This window comes from Lutra lutra, chromosome 7, assembly GCF_902655055.1.
Source record: "Lutra lutra chromosome 7, mLutLut1.2, whole genome shotgun sequence".
Taxonomy (NCBI): Eukaryota; Metazoa; Chordata; class Mammalia; order Carnivora; family Mustelidae; genus Lutra; species Lutra lutra.
The window spans coordinates 128,991,729-129,009,498 of NC_062284.1; the positions used below are offsets into that span (position 1 = coordinate 128,991,729).

General features: G+C 42.7%; 1 protein-coding gene across 28 annotated transcripts in view; it reads right to left on the reverse strand.

Annotated features, from left to right (window-relative positions):
- The window catches only part of NRXN3 (neurexin 3), a 1,668,422-nt gene that overhangs the window by 1,125,981 nt on the left and 524,671 nt on the right, over positions 1 to 17,770 (reverse strand). The gene's annotated exons all lie outside the window — the stretch shown is intronic.

Consider the following 17,770-nt stretch of genomic DNA (forward strand, 5'->3'; position numbering starts at 1 on the left):
CGAGTCATGTGCGTGCAAATACCAAGGAGAACACGGTCCCCCTGGTCAGTGCCTCCCTGCCAGGGAGTGGCTGTCCACACTCCAACTCTTCTACCAGACCTGTGTGTCTAAGCACCAGGTAAACCAGGAGGGACAGCAACTGCCAAGAAGCCATCTACTCTCACAAGGGTGAAAGACCAACGCAACGGTGTAGAAGAGCTTGCTGCATTTCCTTCCCGTTTTCCCCAAGAAAAACCCAAAGAAATTTTATGCAAAATGGTAGAGTGAAGTTGACGTTGCTTTTGCTTCAATGATGGCTTTTAAATGCTGTCGAGAGCTGGTGTAGAATGGATAATTAACTGTTCTGACAAAGGGTTCTTCAGCTCTACATACCCTTTTATTGACCAATAACTAAAAATCAATTACCCTGAAAGATCTGGCTCTAATTTCCATCCATCCACAACCCAGCTAACTTTGGTCCTGAGCCCAGTGGAATGATGAGGGAAAGGGGAGAGAACGGAATTTGGTGATACACTTTGACAAGACAGCAATCGCTCCCTTTCAATTCAAAGGGACCTCTGCTCTGAGGTCTCCTAATTTAGATGTCCCTGGTCGGCATCCTAAAGAACACCTAGGGTCAAGAAAGATTTCCACCAGAGTATATATTCTACCCAAGGAACCCCAGGCCTGTTTGCAGGGCTTCTGCAAGGCTCTGCCCAGACTCATTTTCCAACAGGATAGCAAGCCATTGGTGTGCATACCTCGAGGTCTGAGCACTAGCAGTGGTGGAACCATTTGCAGGGAGTTAGACAGAGCTGACCACGTGGGCATCCACGTGCATTTATACCAAACTCCTTGTGGATACAGAATGGAGGGAGAGGTGGAAAGAGAAAGGGGTCAGGCCACAGGCTGACAGCCAGAGGGCCTGGTTCTCCTTGTGCTAGCGTTCTCCAGTGCAGAACACTGAGGAATCCAAAAATTCTAAGTGTGTACTGGCTTACTAGGTAGTGTCCAAGGTATATTCATCAAAGGAATGACGTGTTTTGTGTAATTATTTGTTGACATAATTTATAATTTCAAAACTCGGCATATGGACTTTCATTTGTCCCTCTGACAGGCAGCCTGACTGAGAATGGCCTACTACATGCATATCAGGGTTGGCCAAAAGCTAGTGAATCACCTCATCATGAAAGGAAGTGGGCAACAGAACAAGGCTGGGTAGGCAGCTTCCCATTACTGAGTGGGGGCTACAAAATAAGGTTGAGCAAGTTCTATTTTCTCTTCTAGAACTACACTTCAGCCTTAGTAACCAAAGTCAATTCCACCTCAACTTAGATCCTATCAACCATCACAGCCCTAGGTAAGTCACTTAAGTAAAATAAACATATTCTCATGATTAAGTAAGAACAGGAGAGGAATCACTCATCATTTGGGAGAGATGACCACCCACTACAGACTATATTAAACCAATTATAGCATCATGATAGCCTTAAAACATGAACCTCAACTTCATATTCCAGAGATGTAAAGATCAGGCTTATCCTGTGTATTCCAGAGGGTCTCAATGACAGGTGTCTCCCTACATATTTCTGTTTGTGTGCATGCCTGTGCATACACACACATACACACATAAATACACACACTGGTATAAGCAAAAGGGTCCTGTCCACATATAAATGACCACTGTGTCGTGTGTGTGTATGTATGTGTGTGTGTGTGTGTGTGTGTGTGTGTATATATGCACATAGCAAGTACTACTTGGCCCATAACCTATTTCTGATGCTTTTTACCAAAATAGCCAAAAAAACAAAATCATGGAGCAGCAATTTGATACCATCTCAATGTTTGAAACAGATCTATCCAATCCCCTAGTGCCCTGTCTGTTGTCATGATTTCTCATTTCTGAAGAAATGGCTTTGTGAAAATGCAACTGGATGAGCCTCTGTTCAGTAGACCAGGAGGTGAGCTTGACATAGAGTAAAAGACGGCAAATCCAATGGAGTTATCACCTTTAAACTCTTCTCCTATGGATGAAAATGTGCACAGAGCCAACTACCATGCCTGTCCTCAGTGCCTACAGTAACGCGCTATAGTAACAGGTGTCTTCTGTAAACATTTAAGTTAGACCTTATGTGCCCAATGAACTGAGAAAAATGAACAAGGAAATGAGTGCCTCTAAAGAGATGCTTGAATTAATCATGGAGTACCCTTCAAAGGGGAAAGGTTGCACACAGAACAGTAAGGCTCCAAGATCCCATTTGATGTGCTATATGGTGCCTAATATTTGTCATGTAATTAAATCAAGGAGTATACAAAAATAATAAGCTTTGGAGTTTATAAGGGATTTTAGAGCCTATCTGATTTAATGCCCCCCCCTTAACAAGGATGAAACTGACAACTAAAAATAAATGTTGCCCAAGATCACACAGCTGGTGTTACTCTGGACTTCCACTGCCTATCTGGACTTCCCTCTCAGTATTCTTTCACCCATCACTTTGGATGTACCAATGTTCCTACTTTACTATAGGGCACAAATGATTCCACAGAGCTATGCATTAACTTACAAACCATCCCCAACCCTGGATAAACTGAGCCAGAAATTTATCTCCCCCCTCCCCACCCTACATATATCACTTACTCACCAAAATAATGTTCCCCTTTCCTCCCTGGATGCTGGGTATGTTTAAAGCAATAGAATTTGTTTTATATGGAGGCCACACAAGAAAAATGACATCATTGTAGAGAAGAGAATATCAATAAATAAACAAGAAATAAAACCAACGTGAGAAATCATCTATGTAAATCAGATGCATATTTATGCTAATCCCCATGCAAATTTACCAACAAAGATTTTATGTAGCTGAGCATGTCCCTTTGCAAGTAATCTAAGGAAAATGCTGTAACCATACAAAACCTTCCCTATCTCTTCATTCAATGATGAATTTTCCTGGTTTGCCTCTTCCCTAGGCTGGCTACCAAGAGCAGCATCACCCCAGATGGTCTTATCTCCTCCACATGTCAACATGTAAGAGACACCTGAAAGCTACTCTCTGAGTCATAGTCTAGATAAGCCAAATTGTAACATTTTTAATGCACGGGACACCTTCCTCCTGACTGTGTGGAGAGGAGATGCAGTGACAGTGCATGACCCGGTCTTCAAAAGAGCAAATGAGGGACATGGAAGAAGAAGGAGTGAGAACCTTGAAGAAAGCATTCCTTTGCATATTCTCACAACTGATTTCTCCTAAGATCCCAGCCTGTCTTAATTTCCTTCCAGGAGCCAAAGTGTAAGCACTGTCTTGTCACCTTGAAAACCATACTCAATTGACAATAAACATAACTGAAAGGCACAAAACTAAACAGCGACACACACATTTCTAAGCTCATTCAATTCTCCAAACTGTCCATTAGAAAAATGTAATATTGCCCCAAATTTGTTTCCTTTATTTAGTGTTTACACTGGGAAAGAGGTCGAAGAGACAACGCAGTCACCTTGTATGTATTCAGGCTAAACTGGTAGAGACAATGGACACAGGGGATTATGTAACAGAGTACACAACAGCTTAGCAGAAATCCCCAGCTTGGTAAGAGGGCACGCACGGGCATGGCTGATGGACTGTTTAGATCCCCTTAAATTATATCACCTCAAAGTTTACAGTCAATTGCGTAAGTGTTAAAATAAAAATGTTATTCTTGCTGCACAGAAAGCAAAGCGCCAACCATATGACAACAAATCATTTCCCCATTATTTGTAAGTGTCCAACTGATTAAACACGAGATGCAATCTAGAAACGTATAACCCAAGATTTTAAACCAGTTTGTATAAGATATGTAAAGTACTGATCTTTCAAAGGGCTTGTTAATCCAAGTGCTATATATAAATAGCATTCACAAGCATTTATTCAACTCTATTTTCCACTCTCTCCCCCCCCAAAAAATCCAGCTAGTGATTTATATAATAATATCTCCATTTCTCTGAGAAATTGCAAAGCAGATTAAAATATTCAGTGTAATATGTTTTTACCATGCAATCTAAGAAGTGTGGAGAAATGCATATCACTGTTTAATTGGGTCTGTGGTTTCTGAGAGCGTGATGTCTCAGGCTTTGAGATCAAGAAATTATTATTCTGAAGGTTATGAGGAGCCACTGTACAATTTCACTGAAAGGATGGATGGGGTCTGATTTGTATCTTTAAAAAATCACATAATCTTCTAAAAAAAATTTTGCAACTCAACTAATGTTGGGTTGAGAGTGAACTGAAAAGAAGAGCGAACTAAAGGCAGAGAGCCCCATTAAAAGATGAGAACACAGCACCTGAGTGGCTCAGCCAGTTAAGCATCTGACTCTTGATTTTGGCTCAGGTTATGATCTCTGGGGCATGAGATAGAGCCCTACATCAGGCTCCATACTCAGCTCTGAGTCTGCTTGTCCCTCTCCCTCTGCCCTTCCCCCTGCTCCTGCTCTCTCCCTCACTTGCTCACAATGAATAAATAAGATTAAAAAAGAAAAGGTTGAGAACACATTTGAACTACTTTCCTGGGGGTGCCCAGACTGGTTCAACCTGGATGTTGATACCCTTCCCAAGGAAGGTTTGCCTTTTGCTGGACAATAATGGAAGCAAATGGTTCTTAGGAGAGACAACACAGGAAACCGAGAGACCGAGGTCCTGGCAAACCACAGACCACAGGAGGAAGCCAGAGTCTGCATACTTATGATCCAAATGCAGCCATGGAAAACCAAGGACCAGAGGTAAAGGCTGAGGGACAATGATAGAATGTTAGACATGAAAGGACTCAAGGGAGAACATGTCAGGTGTGGGTAAAGGAGGATTCTATGTCCATTTGCAAATACAGTGCAGTTTCTTAAATGCCATATATTTCCAAATGTTTTCTTAGTTGTTATTTGTGTCTCTCAATGCTCCGTAAGGCCACTTTGCTGGGATTATGCCGAGGGGAGGAACTGGAGGCACATAGTTTAAGTGGGTTATCCGAGACCCTGAAAAGCATTCAGACCAGTTCCAAAACCTTAGTCCCCTGATTCCCGTTGCATTGCATTTGCTACGATGTCATACTACCACCTGGCCAGGAACTCAAACTCTCGAGCAGGTACCTAGCCCCCCACCCCCATCTGTTCCTACAAGTGCAAGAAGTTCAATGGGTCAAAAGGAGAAACCACTAGCCATGACAGAAAGAGTCCTCTCAGGCAGCAGGAGCCCAAGCAGAGGAATGCAGAGGGGGGCTGGCTTCAGCCCAGAATTCTCTTGCAGCAGACTGGAGAAAGCCAAACTGGGAAGATCGCACTCTTCACCTCCATCAGAGGACCTTGGGAATGGAATTATTAGACATCACTTAGAAGAGCCGATGAAAATGCCAACCCCTCTGGAGGGGCTGTATCAACTGGCCCTGAACAGAACACTCGCTATGCTCCAGAAAGGGAGTACGGAAACCAGCTGCCTGAGGCTGCACCTCGGAGATACAAGCAAAACCGTGCTCAGCTCTGAATCCTCTGTCCTTCAGCTGGCCTCCATGCAGCAGTGTGGCGCCCAGGCTAAGATGACCCTTGTCGGTTACCCTGGCCGGGTCCACCCTGGAGCTCAGGGGGCCCCAGCAGACAAGGGCTGCTGCTGTCCTCCCTGCCAGAAAAAGGCATGGCCTGTGGTCCTGGGGCCAGTCTGCTGATGCCTTTCCCCAGCTGCACACACACAGCAGTCCGTCCTCAGTTGGGACAGCCGCTGTGACAAGCTTCAGGTTCTCCAACTATAAACTGACATATCGTCCACCTCTTCCGGACACTGCTTCCAGGCAAAAAAAAGAAAGAGTCTTTTTTTTTTTTTTTTAAAGATTTTATTTATTTATTTGTCAGAGAGAGAGAGAGGGAGAGAGAGCAAGCACAGGCAGACAGAATGGCAGGCAGAGGCAGAGGGAGAAGCAGGCTCCCCAATGAGTAAGGAGCCCGATGCGGGACTCGATCCCAGGACGCCGGGATCATGACCTGAGCCGAAGGCAGCTGCTTAACCAACTGAGCCACCCAGGCGTCCCAAAAAGAAAGAGTCTTGATGATGACAAAAGCAGCCCTGCGCAGGGGTACATAAAGCAGAAATGAACTCATAGTGAAGTCCCCAATTCCAGAATTCAGGACACTGCATATGCACTCAATTCGGAAAGGTGCCTGGAGCTGACACAGCCACTGGGTAGTTTGCTGGCGAAGGAACACGGTATAAGGCAAAAGTGAGTTTGTTCTTGCACAATTCTGTTCCCTTTCCATGCAACCTGCCAAGAATCCAGCATCCAGAACAAGAACTCCCACCTCTAAGGGATCTGTGGGCAGACCTCCAAGTTAGCGGTTGGTCTGTGAGATCATCATATTAGCAAAAACAGGGGAAAACAGAAATTGTTTTACTACAGCGAATCCTATTACACGTCATCTAATGGGACTTCCTGCTAGAACTGGAGGAGGGACATGCAGAATAAGAAAAACAGAAAACTGTACAAGTAAGTGTCCTCCTGGTTCTTGCTGTTCCCTTTCCCTTACAGTGTATTTTAGGGCCAAACAAAGCATTCAGATAGATCAAAGTGCAGAGCCATCCCCCAAGGGGAAACGATGAATCCTTTACCTGCCACATCCCATCACACAGGTATTTCAAAAGCAGAGTGTACCAGCAGATAGCAAATTGTGTCGCTATGAGCAATTCCGCACTACAAAAGAAAACACACAGGAAATCTGACCTCCCGGAGCCATTTCCAACCCTTATCCTCAGACTCTGTGCAGGAAAGATGCAACAGAGAAATAAATGGACTTTTCCACACTGCCTGGGTCACTCGCTAGCCTGCAGATGCTTCTTGAAAGTGATGAGAAGGAAAACAGTAAATCAAGTTGTCACTTGGAAAATAAACAGCTAGCATCCTGGCGGGGGAAGCTGCCTCAGTCCACAGAAGAATGGCCTGGAAAATCACGCTTCACTGAAATCACTAGAAAGCTAATGGCATCCTGAAGACGGCATTTCTCTTGACTGCATTACAATAAAAGTTAAATTTTCTGTTCATTTAAGGAATGAGGATTTACAGGTGCCTGCTACACACCACGTAATGTGCCCAGTGCTGACAGCACTCCAGCCACACAGCAACCCTGTGAATAGGAATAATTAGCTGATACTGTACCAAAGAAGAGAAATGGTAAAGCTCAAACAACTCGAATGCCCGCTAAGTGACAGGCCCTGGCCTAGACTCACGTGAAATGGGGCACCCTCCCACTGTCCAGGGTAGAGTGGGACTTCAGACTCAAGGACTCAAGGAGGGTAATGATGAAGACTTTGACTTGGATAGACCTGTTCTGGCACTTACCTAACCCTGTGAAATCTTAGCTCATCTCTTAACCCTTATTCTCTCTCCCTCAGTTTCCCGCTCTACAAAATGGGAATCACCAGAGTACATATTTCATAGAGTTGCTATGAAACACCCATCAGATAAAGTCCACGGCCCAGATGCCAGGAACAGACTTGTTGGCTGTTGGCGGCAGCGGTAAGAATGCACACACAAACAAGCAATTGCAATTCAGCATAGTAACTGTTTCATTGGTGATATCGGCATGCAGAGGAAGGGATAAATGACCATGAATGTTAGGGAAGATGCCACACAGGAGGTCAAACTTAAGCTGTGGGTTGAAGTATGAGTAAGAGTTCACCATACAAAAGAGGGATGAAACTCTAGTTAGAAGAAACACTGTATTCACTGGTATAGTCACTAGAAAAGCACAGGATGTTCATGGAACAGTAAGAAGTTCAATGCGTAATGGGCAGAGTAACAGGCACATGAGTGCAGGCTTGGGATGAGGTTGGAGACTGATCTACCCTATCCTGAGGTGCTGGGGATGGAGGGTCTATAGAGGAGAGGAAAACTGATGCTTGGGAGTGGTACAACTGTGCCTACCTTGTATTGACTGGGGTGGACAAATTGCTAGAACAATAAAGAGGGATCCAGGAGACATCTCCAAAGTAGAATGGATATTGCCAAGAAACCTTGGCCTGAGGTAGTTGTGCTGCAAATGGCCGCCTATCCACTGAAAATAACTGGTGTATCTTCTTACACTATTGGCAAGAATAAAAGTTGGTGCAACCACTTTGGAAAATAGTGTGGAGATTCCTCAAAAAATTAAAAACAGAGCTATCCTATGACCTGGCAATTGCACTACTGGGTATTTACCCCAAAGATACAGATGTAGTGAAAAGAAGGGCCATATGCACCCCAATGTTCATAACAGCAATGTCCACAATAGCCAACCTGTGGAAAAAGAGCCAAGATGCCCTCCAACAGACGAATGGATAAAGAAGATGTGGTCCATATATACAACGGAATATTACACAGCCATCAGAAAGGATGAACACCCAATTTTTGCATCAACATGGACAGGACTGGAGGAGATTATACTGAGTGAAATAAGTCAACCAGAGAAGTCAATTATCATATGGTTTCACTTACTTGTGGAACATAAGGAATAGCATGGAAGACATTAGGAGAAGGAAAGGAAAAGCGAAGGGGGGGAAATCAGAGGGGGAGACAAACCATGAGAGACTGTGAACTCTAAGAAAACAAAACTGAGTGTTTTAGAAGTGAGGGGAATGAGGGGGATGGGTGAGTCTGGTAGTGGGTATTAAGGAGGGCACGGATTGCATGGAGCACTGGGTGTTATACATAAACACTCAATCTTGGAACACTCATCAAAAACTAGTGATGTACTATATGGTGACTAACATAACACAATTAAAAATAATAATTGATGTAAATGCTGTACATTTTATTTTCACTTAACCACCTTATCTATAGGAGTCAAACTATGTTTCTTCCACCACAGGCTTTTAATTTTAATTTTGAGTTAATCACACATGGACTGAACACAAACAATACACTCTATTTTGTAGAGGGAACTCCATTACCCTGTCCCTACCACTCCACAAGAATATTTCCTCCCCATTCTCCAGAACAGAATGGTTTTGCAGTAACACTTGAACCTTCTCTCCTTTATTCTTCCAATGAGAGAAGTGGTTCATCTGCTTGGTGGCACAGTAAGGGTCTGACACCCACAAGTCCATGTTTCTTAATTAGGTGCTCACTATTCTTACGTGTCCGTTCTCTCTCCTGCAGATCTGCCCTTCCTCCAAGGACTGAGTTCTCCTCTAGGTTCTCCCATGCAGCAGACCTGTCAGAGTGGACTCTGTCCCTACAGAAGAGGGCCTGGGTTTTTCTAACTCTTCTCCCTAGGCCTAAGTAGTTGAGTTTAACCCAGGGGGGAAATTATAAGGGAGCCCAATTTGGCTGCAGATCAAAGCCACATTCTCTAACACAGCTCTACCAGCAAGAAAACTGATATCTGGATCCCTGACCTGACCACCAATTTCACTCTTCTGTCTGCTCTTCAATGGACTCAGAATGTTATGGCTGTCACCCCAGACAACAAGCCCTTGGACTGCTTTCAGTCTGGGAAAATAACTGACACATCTGGAACCACACAAGGTCAATGACAAGCAAACATCAATTCTAGCAATGACTTTAAAGCCGGCTCTATGCCATAGATACATTTACTACGATACATTTCTTGAAGTTGCATGGAGGATACAGGTGATTATAATGGAGAAGAATTTAACCCTGGTTGCTTCCCTGGAGATAAATGTTAGATTGAGGTTTGAAGGTTTTGGATAAAAAAATTACAGAAGATACACCACTCACAAATTAACATATACCCCTTGGACCAGTCCAAAAATAATAATCTGAATGTTTATGTTTTCTTTTCAACCTGCTTCTTTTTCAAAGTTACACAATAACTAGGGCCAAGTGGACTAGAGCCCCAAATCCCTCTTCATGAGACTATAGTCCATGGACTTGATGAGAACGAAAAAAAAATTAGTAGGGATAGGGACGCCTGGGTGGCACACTCAGTTAAGCGCCTGCCGTTGACTCAAGTCATGATCCCAGAGTCCTGGGATTGAGCCCCGTGTTGGGCTCCCTGAGCTCAGCAGAGAGTTTGCATCTGCCTCTCCCCCACTTATGTGCTCTCTCTCTCTCAAGTAAATAAAATCCTTAAAAATATTAGTAGGGACAAAAGCTGGAGAAGAGGGGATGGAAGACTGTAGTTCTGATACAAACAGAATTAACATTGAGAAATACCCACTGTGATTCTAGAGCAGGAAGCAGATCATCGGAAATGACTTTTCTTCTTACACTGGCACATATATTGATCCTAACCGCTCCCCAAATTAGACACTCACTGTATCCACACATAGTGTTCAGAAAGATATAGTAAAGTCATGAAAGGTTTACAGAATTTGGAAAAACTCACTCAAATATTAAGATATTTAGAAGCCGAGCGCCTGGGTGGCTCAGTCAATTAAGTGTCTGACTCTTGATTTTGTCTCAGGTCATGATCTCAGGGTCTTGAGATCAAGCCCTGTGATGGGCTCCACACTCAGCAGAGAGTCTGTTTAAGATTCTCTCTCTCTCCCTCTCCTCTACCCCGCCCCTCCTGCTCACTCTGTCTTAAAAAAAAAAAAAAAAAAGATATATTTTGAAGCAATCAACGTGGGTTTTAAAACCCATATGGACTTTCAAAATATTTATTTCTGCCAAATCACTTTCACCCAAGATGAAAACAAGAACCCGCCATAACCAATCATCGTGCTGGCATCAGAAGAAGATGCTCTAATTGACCTCTGGCCTCAGCAGTTATCTAAGTCACCGTGTTGATGAAACCAACCAACTTCAAGCATCCAAAGAAAACAAGACAGTTGGGTAGCATGTGAAACTTCTTACCGATATTTCAGGAGCTCAAATAGTTCCTGTTCCTAGAACAGGAAAGGTGATCTAGAGACTGCCAAACTTCCTCTGGGTGATCAACAGGGAAGTATAAAGTGTTAAAGATTTTTACCTAATGTTTCCTTCACTCAACCCAGAATACATAAAGAATACTGAACATAAACTGGCGGTGGCCAATAAATTTCACCTCCACTAACTCACACACACACACACACACACACACACACACACACACACACAATGATCACTAACCATTATCTATTATAGCCCTGTTCATATGTAACAAGAATAGAAAAACACAGAAGCAATCCATAATTAATTTCTGGTAGTGTTTCCTTCTGGAGAAGGAGAGAAGAAATGGAACCCAAGATGTACTGAAATAATACTCAGCCTTTATAAAAAAGGGTATAAAGCAAAAATGGCAAAACGTTAAAATGCGTTCAAGCTGCAGAATAGCTAAACCAAAGTTTATAATATCCTCTACTACAGGGACTATACATTTGAAAGAATTCATGCTTTTTATTACCTGCGGATGATTCTGATGAAATACCTAATGGCTCAATAAATCTTGGATGATTCTTTGTTTATTTCACACATTGATGTCAACTCTTCAATCATCTCTTGCGAGCACCCATTTTTCATGTTTTTGAAATTTCCCACGTACCCCCAAATGTATTAAATAAAGACATGTGGAATTGAACTGAAATGCAGCTGAACTGATCCGTGACTCAAACGTCACCAGTTCCTCCTGCCGCCTCGCTGCCTCCCCCTTTCCCGGAAACCCACGGCTCAGGGCACTGACAAGACAGAGTTCAGTCGGCTTCCTAAGGACAAAGGGAGGAAATGCTCACGGGAGCCAAGGAACAGAGAAGACCTGGATTTGTTACTGAGGGATCACTCAACGTCAAGTGCAGAGATGCGACCCCGGGGAGTTCAGGGTATGCCACAGTATACCTACGCAAGCCTCCACGGCAGAATACAACCATCCTAGTTCTTTAAGAAGATCCCCACAGAGAAACCTGAATCTGTGCCCATGCCTTCGGCCTCCCCCTGCAGCCAGCAGCCCAGCTGGGTTCCTCCTTTGTTAGCACCATGGCTCTAGCCTGCAAGTCTAGACAGAGGGTTTGTTAAAAGGCCTTGGGAGTCAAAGCCCGGACAAGATCAATAAGGCTTTTTATGACACAATGAAAACTTTCTATTTTGTTAAATGCGGCTAATCTACCATTTCTGCAGTACTTCTTAAGGCTTTCAGTGCTGAGCACTACAGCCCAGGTGATTAAAACCCTGTTCAGAGACACAAATTGGGGAACTTTGCCAATGCAGAAGTCAAAATCCTAGAAAAGGTGCTGTGTCTTTTTATTTATAGTGAGGTGTGCATCTCCTTTTCCTCCCAAGAAAAGGACTGTGGCAATGGAGGAGATAGGAGCGGATACTGATGAAAATTAAAACTGCCCTGTTCCAGGGCTCCCAGGAAGAGAGGGACGATACCCTGGGTCTAAAGTAATTAAAATGAAAGAATGTGAACCCGGGAATGGATGAAGATGGGGTATGTTGAAAGGGGGTGGCGGGAAGGGTGAGTTCTGTAAAAATGCAGGCAGACTTAAAAATCAAGTGACCTGATTTAGGAAGCTTAAATAAAGGAGAAAATCTTTAGTGACTACAAATTCAATTCTAGTACCAACAGTGCACGTAAAGCTATCATAAGGTATTTACTTCACCATCATCATTTCTTCCTCTCAGACTATCAGCAGAGCCTTTTTATGCCGTAGTATAAAAAGGGCAGGTAATGAACATTTATTAAACCTATATTGTGTTCCAGGATCTTACAGAAAGAGAGGCCCAATATAACAAATACTGCCTATATACCATTTGACAAAAATTAACCAAGACCTGGTTTGATGATTTAAGATACAAGAGTTCAAAACACTTACTGTAAGAACCAATGCATTATTAATAGAGAGAACATATCTGTGCTCATGCGTCACCTGAAAGAGGACCTTTCCCCTGGGATAACGTAGTATATTTCTCATTCAACTCTCACAAAAGCCCTGTGACATAAAATTTTACCAGCTCCATGTTACAGATGATAAAATGGAGATTCCAAAGGGGTGAAATTACTGTACACTATCACAGCTAATAAGAAGCAGATCCAAAACACAAACTAAGGTCAACTTCCAAACACCATATATGCTGTCACCCAGGTCATGCTGCCCCCTGATGAGGGAGGGGTATCTTTGCAAAGACCTCTGTCAATGGTACTCCTGTGGGAGATGAGCTATTCATTTCTTTAAACACACACACATTTGCAGAGCATGCATGTCACATTTTCCAAACCATTTTCATGTACATTATCTAATTTTGTAAAGCACCCTCCTACGGTGTCCAAAGGAACCTCTATCTGCCCAACAAAGCTAGGTTTTCAGCAAACATGGAGATGTACTAACCACACATTTTGGGATATGAATACAGATCATAAGAGCACTAAGAAACATTACAGGAATTCTTCCATACATTTGCAACACTGGAGATATATAAATGCTAAAACAAAAACCACGGAATTGTGAGAGCATAAATAAGGAAATACACTTTTGACGCACTGAATCTAAAATGGAAACCCTCCTTCTGAGTCAGAATGATTCACGAACCATGTACAGATGCTGCCTCTCTCCCAACAAGCTCCAGGGCCAGACAGCTGGACTCCAGGTTAGGACAGCAGAGACTACAGTCAGAAATACGCTCAGGGCTTGCAGAAGAGAAAAAGTTCGTTGACTTATGATCAAAAAGAACAGAAAAAACAGATTATAAGACTGAAATAGACACTCAAGTTGGTTATTTTTATAGCCTGTATAGCCATTTACACAATGGATATTTATGGAGCTGAGGTCAATAAAAGCAAAATCCTAACCTTCTCCAGCAATACTGGTTGAGACATATCAGGGACATTTTTCTAACCACAGGTTATGTTAAAATAATGACTAATCTGGATATCCCAACTGTGGTATGAAGATAATGCATAGAAGATCCCAGACTCACAGAAGTTGGGACATATGTACATAACACCAGTTGGTCAAGGTTTCTGACCACAATTTGTAAGTGAATGAATCAAAACAAAAAGGAAGGAGACTTAGGGTACACTAAAACACTGTCTAAGACTTAAAAATACAAAGAAGACTGGTAGCTCATTTCTGTCAGATGTGGTGAAATCCCCATGTAAATACCAACAAAGATGAATTTCAATATGGCGGCACTGAACTCTAAGCATAAGTTGACTGAACCTCACTCTCTGATTTAAAGGGCCAGAAATTGGCTTATCTTTTGGGGGGAGTCACCATATCATGAGAAGATTAACTATACCAACTAATAAATATATGACTGAGACAGATAACAGAATGCATTACCATAATTCACAATGAAAAATAACCATCAAAAAATCCTATAGTCCATAGACTTGAATCCAAACACTGGTTACCAAACATTGGTCTCAGGTAAAGTTTTCACCAATCATGGTACGATCAGGAAAATACAGACACTATAGCACATTTTTTTTTAATAAAAACTAAATTCACACACTATTCAATCATGCAACAATTATTTATGTAGGACCTAATTTATGCTGTGCTAGGCACTGAAAACATGGAACTTTCATTCTACTTCTTTCTACTTTTTTTTGTTTTGGAATTTCCTGTCTTTTCTAAAATGATGGTCATGACAGATGAAATTTGTTAACGTCAGTAATTGGCAAAATAAAAAGTAGTCAACACTATTTTGCTCCTTCCATTTTCTATAGAAATTTTACCTGTCAACAAAATCCAAAAGTTTGAAGAGCCACTGAAAAGAATCTTTTCTTTGTGTGTTCTCAGTTGAGTGTTCACCAAAACATGGCACTATCTCAAAAGGGGGTTTAGTAGGCACTTCAAATAGAGTAAACAGCCATCCCAATTCGCCTGGGACTGAGAGGTTTCCCAGGACATGGGACTTCCTGTGCTAAAATGGGAACAACCCTTGGAAAACCAGAACGGTTTTCTCTACATGGATCACATATAGGTTAAAAAAAATTAAGCAGATCAAATAAAAACTTTCAATTTCCTAGAATCATTGACAAAGGTGCTTGAGTTAATTGGATGCTTTTGTTAGTTGTGAATTTCTAACCATTTCAAACTTGACATTCTGGTTTTTAAAGAACAAATAATCATAGTGACAATAGAAATGGTGTACTCATTGCTATGGTTTGCTACTTTTTATGAACTTTAAAGTGGGCCTAAGAATAACGTAAACCCCCTTTGAGGATTCAGAAGAATCTTCGAGATTTCATGCTACCTTAAAGCCATCTAGCTCATCATCAACTATCACTATATACCACTATGAATAAGCAGCTTTTGCCTGCCAATTGTTTGAATTTGGGATCATAAGTGTCCTCTGTTTTAGAAGTAACTAATTAGACTTATGGAATGATTTATGCAGAGAGTTGTGTTCCCTTGAAAACTGTTAGGATACCTTTCAGGAATGGGCAAAAACTTTATAAAAGCTTCAGAATTGCAGCCTCTGGTGCACACAGCTTTGACATGAAAAAGTCTGTCTTTCATCCCTAAGTGCTACTCATTCTTTCTTATCTTCCTGCTACCCCACTATCCACACCCCAACCACCTAAGACTACCCACCAGCTGGGGCCTTTGGAGCACCACTCTACAGAAAGGCAACGATGCCCAGTTGCTCTTAACTAAAGCAGAAAAGCAAAAAGACATCATAAAAGAAAGGAGAAGGAAAGAAGCTAGTACTTACTGTTCCTCCACTATATGCCAAGCACAGAGAGAGGCCCTTTACAAATATGCTGTGTTTTCAATCCTACGACGACCTTATGGAGTAGGCATTATCACCACCGTTTTACTACTGCAAAATGCCCACAGTCCTGAGATGCAGTGATGGTAATGCTGTCAGCTACCATTTTGGGAGCTTACTGCTTTTGGGGGGTTTTAGCCCTGGCTTTGTACTGTGCAAGTAATATTTTATATAATCTTCATGACAACCCACTTAGGTATCATTACTTGCAGTTTTCAAAGAGGGATGCGGAGATTCAGGGTACAAGACTCCCCGATGAGAGTAACAGTAATTGACAATGAGGGAATTAAGAACAAGGCTAGACTTGGGTCTAACTTCTATCCCATCACTCCTCCGAGTGCAGTAAGGGTTAGGTTTTGTATAAAAGGCCCTGCCTTGGGATCAGGAGCTGAGCCACCACCGTGTGATATTCCAGGGGTCTCTGTGCTGGCTGGTCTGGACAGGAACCCTCTTCGGTGACTCTCTCATGGTGGCTACACTCTAGTCATTATCCTTTGGTTCCCTTGCTGGGAAGACAGTAGAACTACCAGTATCCCCTGATGAAACACCCTCCATGGCCAGCAATATCTACCCAAACTCCTCCTTGTACATGACCATTACTGTGCTTGGCACCTGTGGGAGCAAAGAAACACAGAGGACTGACCTAGTGTTGTTTGAAGCCTTTATGTCACTCACTCATTCATTCATCTATTCTTCCACTTAGAAAACATGTATTGAGAACACTCAGCATGTAGTAGGTTGATAGGGAAAACAGGAGAGTTCCATCAGATTTTAGCACGTTACATTTCTAAAGCACGCTAAGGTAAACCATATCCTTAAACCAGCTCATTATGAAGTGTGAACAGGCTCTGATAACACATTAAGAATCATGCAACTCTACAGTATTATTATCCTCTGATTTTTTTTTTCCACTCACAAAGACGTCCACCACTTCTTTTAAAGCTCTGCAGAATTACATCATGAATTTCCTGACAGGCAATATGGATGTGTTCCAAGAACTCTGACTTTGGGTTTACATCAAGGCACTTAGAGGGAAAAAAAAGAATTAACTGGTTTTCACATCTGTGTCCAAGGAGAGATATGCTCCTCACTCCTACTTCACAAGTAGAGAAAGGTAAAATCCATTCCAGTGATGGAAAGTACTTTTAAAATCCTATTTTCTACTTCTTTTTATAAGCCTAGCGTAGTTTTTCTAAAGGAGTTATCAACAGAGCCAAGACCAGAACCCAGGTTTTTCTGAGTTAGTTGCAAAATAACAATGGAGAGGGACACAGGAATCCAATAACTACAGGGACAACTTCAGAAGTGTGGCCTCCAGGATGCCGGATGCCTAATTCCCAAGTGAGAGTCCATTCTACCAGGCCTACGTGTGTGTCTCATCCAAATGCACATTTACATCCATGTCCCAGGGTCACCGGAGCTGGCACTGGACAGCACGTGCCCCTGAAGAAGGGCTCTGGGTAAGTAGTGTACTGCTCAGCGCTCACACGGCTAAGCCACTCACTTGAGACAGGTTGCCTTTTTTACTTTTTGAGCTGCTTTTTCTCTCCCGCCTGAAGCAGTAGAGACTGACTCCAGGGAGGGAATGCTGCTTAATGACTCCAATGCAATCTCCTGAAGGCTTTATCAGCCCTGTACAGCCCTCCTCTGACAGCTGACCTTTCTCACTGTGCTCAGGTCCAGGGAAAAAACAAAAGCACCAAAACAATTAAAAGCAGTAAACGGGGAGGGAGGTGGGAAAAAGAAATGCCGGCCTCATGCAGAGCAGCAACACAGGTATTTTCAAAAAGAAAAGAGAAAGGAAAAGGGAGGAGAAGCAAAAGACAAACCAAGGCAGTGACGAGGGACAAGCACAAGAAGATGGGATTCTCTCAGTTGTCTTTATTCCTCTTCTTGATGGCTGCAGAAGGCATGGGAAGGCTGTTAATATATGAGAACCATGTGGGTGAGGGAAAATCAAGAGGACAAGAAAAGGAGAAGCTCTGGCATGCAGTAGCTTCTGATACATAAAATGCCTCTCCACTCTCCATGAATCCTAGAATGCATTCCAAAAGGTATGGTTGCTTTTGACCTCAGGTGCTCTCTGAAAGAGAAGCTGCTCGTCCCAATGACACGGAGGATCCAGCCACCTGGCTATGGCCTCCTACCTCCT